The 6,892-nt window shown below is 33.7% G+C and overlaps 1 protein-coding gene across 1 annotated transcript in view; it reads left to right on the top strand.

Moving 5' to 3' along the window:
- The first annotated feature begins 1,060 nt into the window (after positions 1 to 1,060).
- The window catches only part of LOC138709491 (rab-like protein 6), a 47,654-nt gene continuing 41,822 nt past the window's right edge, over positions 1,061 to 6,892 (top strand). The window contains exon 1 of the mRNA XM_069840297.1: positions 1,061 to 1,213. The gene's annotated coding sequence lies outside the window, so the exon portion shown is untranslated. The remainder of the gene's footprint in view (positions 1,214 to 6,892) is intronic.

Here is a 6,892-nt window from a genome sequence, read left to right as displayed (position 1 = left end):
CTGAAACTTTAATTTGCATTTTCTCAAGATTAAGTTTTTCGACATCTTTCTTAACTAAAAAAACAATTTCTCTAAAACCGTTTAACTTAGGAGCTTGAAATTTTGCATGTATGTCTACCAACCTGAGTATTATTTTTATGCTACATACAGTAGATTTTTTAATATTATTTTTTAATTTTGAAGTAATTATTATTATTTTTTTTCGAAAATATTAATTATTGTAATTTCTTTCTGTTTAGCAAACTAAGAAGAATTTCAAAATGATCGTACCCAGATTAGAAAATGAGAGTATTAGCTACATATTTAGAGGACAGAAACGTCCTTGTATCTCTTCATGTTTGTTCATAATGTTTTCTGCAGACAGTATGATTTTTGCAATTTTTAAAAGTGATTTTTTTTTATTCTTATTTCAAAACCAATTAAACTTAGTTTGAAACTTATCTTATTTACATCACATAACACTACGATTACGTGGTAAAAAAAAAATGGGTCAGTATATGCAACGGTAACGAAGTTGAGAGTTTCACCAGTATCTCCCCATAACAATGTGGCCTTGGGGGAAGAAATTTTCTCATGAAATATCAGCTATTGTATGGTACTCATGCCCATTCAGCGTTGTGATAGATTTGAAGGAACTACAGTGAGTAGTGAAACCTAGTTTCATAAAAGGGGGGGAGGAACATTGTGCTGACCACATGGATGATCGTTCACCTCTGCTAAGGCATATGGACGTGAGGGCAGGGCAGTAGTCCGCTAGTCAAAATAGCGGTTTTTTGCGTTGCTATTCTCTCAGTGTCAACTTTCTTAATAATTAATAGCCTAATATAAATAGGCGTTTTTGAACTGAACAGGGCATAACACAACTTTAAATTCCAACGCTATTATCCAGTTAATGTAACTTTCATATAAATAATATCAAATTATGACACTTTAAAGCCATTGGAATAAATTTTATTCTTGGATGGCTTCATTAAAATTGTATTAACTATTTTATCGACAGAGGCATGGGATCTTGTTTTCAGAATAAAATAGTACAACATTTGCTTTGAGGTGGCAGCACCATACAAAAATGTCAGAGTCCATGAGGTTTGTGTATTGCACTCCATAATGGTTTTGTAAGTTTGACAGATGGCAAATGTATGATAAGCAGCGGCCAGCTGTGAAGCTAATTAGCGGCTTTCCCGGTTAGAAGTGTTACGAAGATGGTGTCCATGTAAGTAGTTGTTTGTTTCTTACGTCTGTGAACCACATTTCAGATAGAACGTTATTCACTGAGTACAGTTTGGCGTTCACCTATGCATTGACCCCACAAACTTAACGTGACAAAAATTGTATGCTCTTATTAAGTAAATGATGTAGCAAATACGGAAGTGTAATACCTATATTACTTTTTTTTTTATTGAAATATGTAGCAGTAAACACGAGAGTTCAGAAGGTCTAACAAAGAATAAACAAAAGTTCCATTTAATAGTGTGATTGCACCCGATTAGGCCTACCTACTATTAATAAGGCACAGTAACTATTAATACACAAATTGTGTAGTTGTCTTTTATATTTTACAGCAATTCCACGTGCATTAGAAAATACACTTTTCGTTATGATTATATAGGCGTACTTTTTTTTCCCCCAACCAATTGAGGATTGGAAGAATGGTAGCTTAAAGTTTATTCAGTGAACGTGCTAAAATTTTGAAATTACAGTTATTGTTTTAGGTTCTCTTTTATTACGCCTACAGATAATGACACATTTTTTCGAACATAAAATGTAGTTTACGTAAGTTTTATGGTGGGCTCGACACTTCCAAAATCACCAGGGGTATCTATGCGCTAGTTTCTCATTATTGTAATCAAGATGTATTATTATTATTATTATTATTATTATTATTATTATTATTATTATTATTATTATTATTATTTTATTATTGAATTGTTAACATAATCGTCCTTACATTCAACTTTGGTTTGTAAATAGCAATGGATTTTTAAAGGTAATAAAATATCTTTAGTACCGTATGACTTCATTTGGACAAGAAGTATAGCTGATAATCTTATGCTATGAACTGTCCCATGCAAAATTTAGGTTCATATAATACAAACTCATGTTCTATCATATACAAAACAAAGGCCATTGAATAGATAGCCTACGAGGAAAAAAATAAGGGGAACAGACGCAAGTTGTGTTAATATGTCTCTCGGTTTGGGATATTTTGAATTAAGGCAACGTCTCCTAACTTATGTAAGATACTTGACATTTAAAATTTTCTCGCTTCATTCAACATCACTCCCGAATTTTTCCAGTTTACTTGTCGACTGCTGATTGTTGCTTGAGATTGCTGATTTGTTCTTTACGAATCGTTTGAAACCTCTGCGAACGTCTACTGCTTCACATTCTCGAATTACACTGCCTCGGCCGTCGCACGACCTACCAGTTCGTGCCTCAACTTCCCCCCCTCCTGCCTATCACTAGATGATGTCAGCTCCAACTCAAGGTCCTGTTGGATACATTGATCCTTAGATCCTTCGTCTGTAATGTGACCATATGTCCTCTCTTTTCTTAAGTCAATTGAAGTGTCCGGTCGGATTTCTGAGAAAATCAGAAAGTGTGCTCCTTTCTCAGGTTTCATCAAAAGATTCAATTCAAAAATCGAGCTCCAAGATTCATGTATTCTGTACACATTTTGCAAATCTCTTGATAGGCTTACTAATACTTTCAACTGAATTGAAGGGATTTTGTGTGGTGTAAGTATTTTAAATATTCACCAAGTATTAAGTTAATTGTTGCTCTGAGCTCTTAAAACTGACAGAATTCTTCCTCTGTATTACGATGAAAGAGTAATGGAACGGAGAAAAATTCTCTCCGGTGCCAGGATTTGAACCTGGGTTTTCAGCTCTACGTGCTGATGCTTTATCCACTAAGCCATACCGGATACCCATCCCGGTGCCGGACAGAATCGTCTGAGTTTAAGTTCCAACTCTTGAGTTCCCTCTAGTGGCCACCCTCTGCACTACGTTATAGATGTCTATGAACGTAGGACTAAAGTCCACACATGTGCTGAGGTGCACTCGTTATGAGTGACTAGTTGGCCAGGATCCGACGGAATAAGTGCCATCTTAAATCACGAAGTGATTTACGCATATCACATATATTATTTTAATGTACCGAAGTACATATGATATTTCCATACAGATATTCTGCGTCATCATATGATGAAAGAGTAATGGAACGGAGAAAAATTCTCTCCGGCGCCGGGATTTGAACCCGGGCTTTCAGCTCTACGTGCTGATGCTTTATCCACTAAGCCACACCGGATACCCATCCTCTGTATTTCTAGCCATAATGCTAAAGTTGAGAATATTTTCGTTGATAAATTCTCGGTGTTCAAAAGAGAGACAATTTCAAATAGAAACAATAAAAGTATCTGTACTTATCAGTTTTCTGTGGGCTATAATTTCGGACATTTAAATTGAATTGAATTCCTTTGTTAGGGACCTAGCTATTTGTTAAAAGAAGGAGCATCTGTTCATGAAATAGGGTCTTTAGAGAAATACTCCTGTATTTAAACAAAAATTTAGATTTAGTTGATAATACAGTATTTTGTGATAATGAAAATGGATGCAATTTGGACTTCAGCTGTGAGAAAATAATGTTGATATTTAACAAGGCGATTAATAGATAATGTTTGAAAATATTTTAATCAGGTAATGTAAGACAAGTCTGAGAATTTAAGAGTAGGCCTAAGTTATAACAAAATATTTTATAATATTATAGCATTTTTAAAAATGATTTTAACACGGAGATCATCTCATTCAGCCAACAGTACGTTGCATTATAGAATATATATTAACCAAGTTAGTAGAAGACTTGTAAATTTTGGAGTAGCCTACTTGGTTTGTGGCGTATATTTTCTGTAAGGTCTAATATAATGCCGAAGTATCTTCTTTTTTGATGAAGGTCTAATGGTCACTCTTTTCGTCTGTTGATTGCTGTTTAGTTAATTGAAATATGTTGTGCAATTTATAAATTATAGGCGCGACAAAACTCACTTGAAAATGTGTCGGTTGTCTCTCTGGGATGACACCTAGTACTGGACCAAATTTGTAGACTTATTCACGTCATAAAAAAATACATCAGATTCATGACTGGCAGTGGGTTACCTCTCACTGACAGTAGAGCTGCTTGTTACAAATGTGTTCCCTCATTAAACCCAACTTGTTCCTAACCTTGTCACTGAACTAGCAGGTTTACTTGTCAGTGGAAAGTAGCTATCAGAAGAGTGGCACTGTTTGATGATATACGGTAGCTACTAGAAACATTTTTTCCAATAAGTTTACTCGCATAGGAGCAAGCGCGCGCTTTAGAGCCCAGGAGAGAGCCTGAGCACTTTACAGCGGAGAGGAAAGAGACAGATGAAAGAGGTAGTATATGCCGCTTGGTCGAGCTATATTCAGGGATGGCCAGCACTGGTTCAATAGATAAAGGGAAGAGAACTTATTAAAACTGTATCCATGTTAATTTTTAGATTTGTCTGAGAAGTATAAGTGCATTATAAGAATGTAAGATTTAATTTTAATGCTCATTTTTCACAAGTTTGATTTTTTTATTCAAAAGAAATATTTTCTCAACTTTTCGTATAGAAAAGTGAAATTTTCAGGTATAGGCCTATTTATTTAGTAGCCTTACAGAATGTTTTCGTAAATCTAATATACCGTATATACGTATTACTGAAGATAGTGTATTGAAAATTTTGAAAATATTCGCATGGAAATTGTAAGGAAATGAATTAACAAAGCAACTACTGTTACATCATAAGCAAAAGATACGTGCCCATGTGTTGTAAAAATGTCAGCTCTATAGCTTCAGCACATTTCGAGAAAATAATTTAATATTCTGATGTTAGGAAGTTGCTCACAAATATCACCTTAAAAGCATAATGCGATAAGAGTTTTGTTATGTAATATTAGTTACACTTAAAACAGATACAGTACATACCTAGGTAACTTTGCTTTGTACTGTAATATTGTTTTGATTAGTTTATTGATTACTTTTGTAAGGCTAAAGATACCATCAATATAAATTCAAACTTATCATGTCATACTCAATCTCTTTCTTTGGAATATCACTTTCTTTATGAATGACGTGTTTCATCCACTTAATACAGTATAATATTATACTACTATGGAATTTAAGTGAATATTCCTTCTTAACTCTCTATTATATTATTAAGATTTGAAACAAGTGCAATATTAAGAAATCAGTGTTAGTACTGTACTTTTGTTTTACAGACAATATAGATAATATTAAACAGAAAGAAGCCATATAAAAATAACGACATAAAATTTCACGTTCCATTTGAAGTTTGTGCACCACTGTTTTCTTAATCCAACAGGTTGCTTATTCATATACACAACCCTTCCTCTTTCCATACTTAGTGCTCGCTGCCCGCGCACGACGTCAAGGTCAGAAAAATGCGCTTGCTTTGACATCACTAGTCCACATGTATGTTCAATATCTTTCTTGCATAGTATTTATTACTGATACAGCTCTCGGCCCCAACAGCAGTAATGGTAGCAATAGATTATCTTATTACTTTCTTGTCATGTAGTCTACTATATTTCAAGAATTTGAAACAGCTCATTTATCATCTGACTCGGCCTAAAGAGAAGAGACCATGTAGAGACGTGAGGTTGCTGTGAATTTACATGCAGAGATCTAAAAATGTGAGAGATAATTTTTGATACTCTCTTATGTAGGGTATAATATTATGTTTAATTAGTTAACGCATAAAATGTGAAATATGAGTAATTTAAACTGTACTGTTTATTTCTAAATCAGCATTGTTTAATTATAAAAGTAAACTTGAGAACAAAAAATACATTAACTTAAATTCATTTCATTTATTGCATTCCACAGATCTTATATTGGCATTGAAGCTTTAAGATGTGGAACAAGTCAGAATTTTAGAAGATTATAATTTTTTGGCGAGATAAAGTGAGGACGAGGATTCACTGTAGATTACCTGACATTTGCCTTATGGTTGGGGAAAACCTCGGAAAAAACCCAACCAGGTAATCAGTCCAAATGGGGATCTAACCCAAGCCGGAGTGCAACTCCAGATCAGCAGGCTAGCAAGTCTGTTGACTGAGCTACGTTGGTGGCTCTACAAAAAAATTATACAATACATAGCAAGCAGATGATTCAGTTTACAAACCTAAACAATTTTTCATCAGTTTAGCCATACAAATGTAATACATAGCAAGTAAATTAATTCAATTTAAAAGCACAAACGATCAATTAAGGTATACAGATTACTATTCAATTTTACAACATATAAGTTACAGTTCAATTTACAAGCATATTTTATTTGAGTTATATAAAATTGAACAATTCATAATATATCAAGGAGATTAATTCAATTTACAAGCTTATTTAGGCATATTTATAAATCAGAGAATTATTTGAACATGTAATGTGTAGCACTTTCTGACTGGTGACACAGAAATAGTAAACAAAATGTGATTTCTTAAATTAAATTAGAAACAAATACAGCAAACAATAGTTGTACCATGTGGATTTGTGCAGAATTAATTGCATATATCATCTTGAATCGTTCTAATTATGAATGAAGGCAGAAACTGGTTGGTTTGCAATGTCCTGTTTTGGCATTTAAGCCATTAACAGTCTAGCTCTCCAATATCTGGCTGTAATGCAGGTTTTAGTCGCTACTGTTGGGCAGATTGTCAGGTGAGATGCAGCCATCTCTACTTCGTTGTCACATAATAAAGAGCAGGCAATTTACTTTTCGAAATTAACAAATTATGTTTTAGCCTATATGCGAAAAATTAATGTTCATATTTTTATTAGGTTGCACAGTGAAATATTTCAATTATTATGA

This window comes from Periplaneta americana, chromosome 11 (assembly GCF_040183065.1).
Source record: "Periplaneta americana isolate PAMFEO1 chromosome 11, P.americana_PAMFEO1_priV1, whole genome shotgun sequence".
Taxonomy (NCBI): domain Eukaryota; kingdom Metazoa; phylum Arthropoda; class Insecta; order Blattodea; family Blattidae; genus Periplaneta; species Periplaneta americana.
The sequence above is the reverse complement of the archived record's forward strand: the minus strand, read 5'-3'. Positions and strand labels throughout refer to the sequence as shown.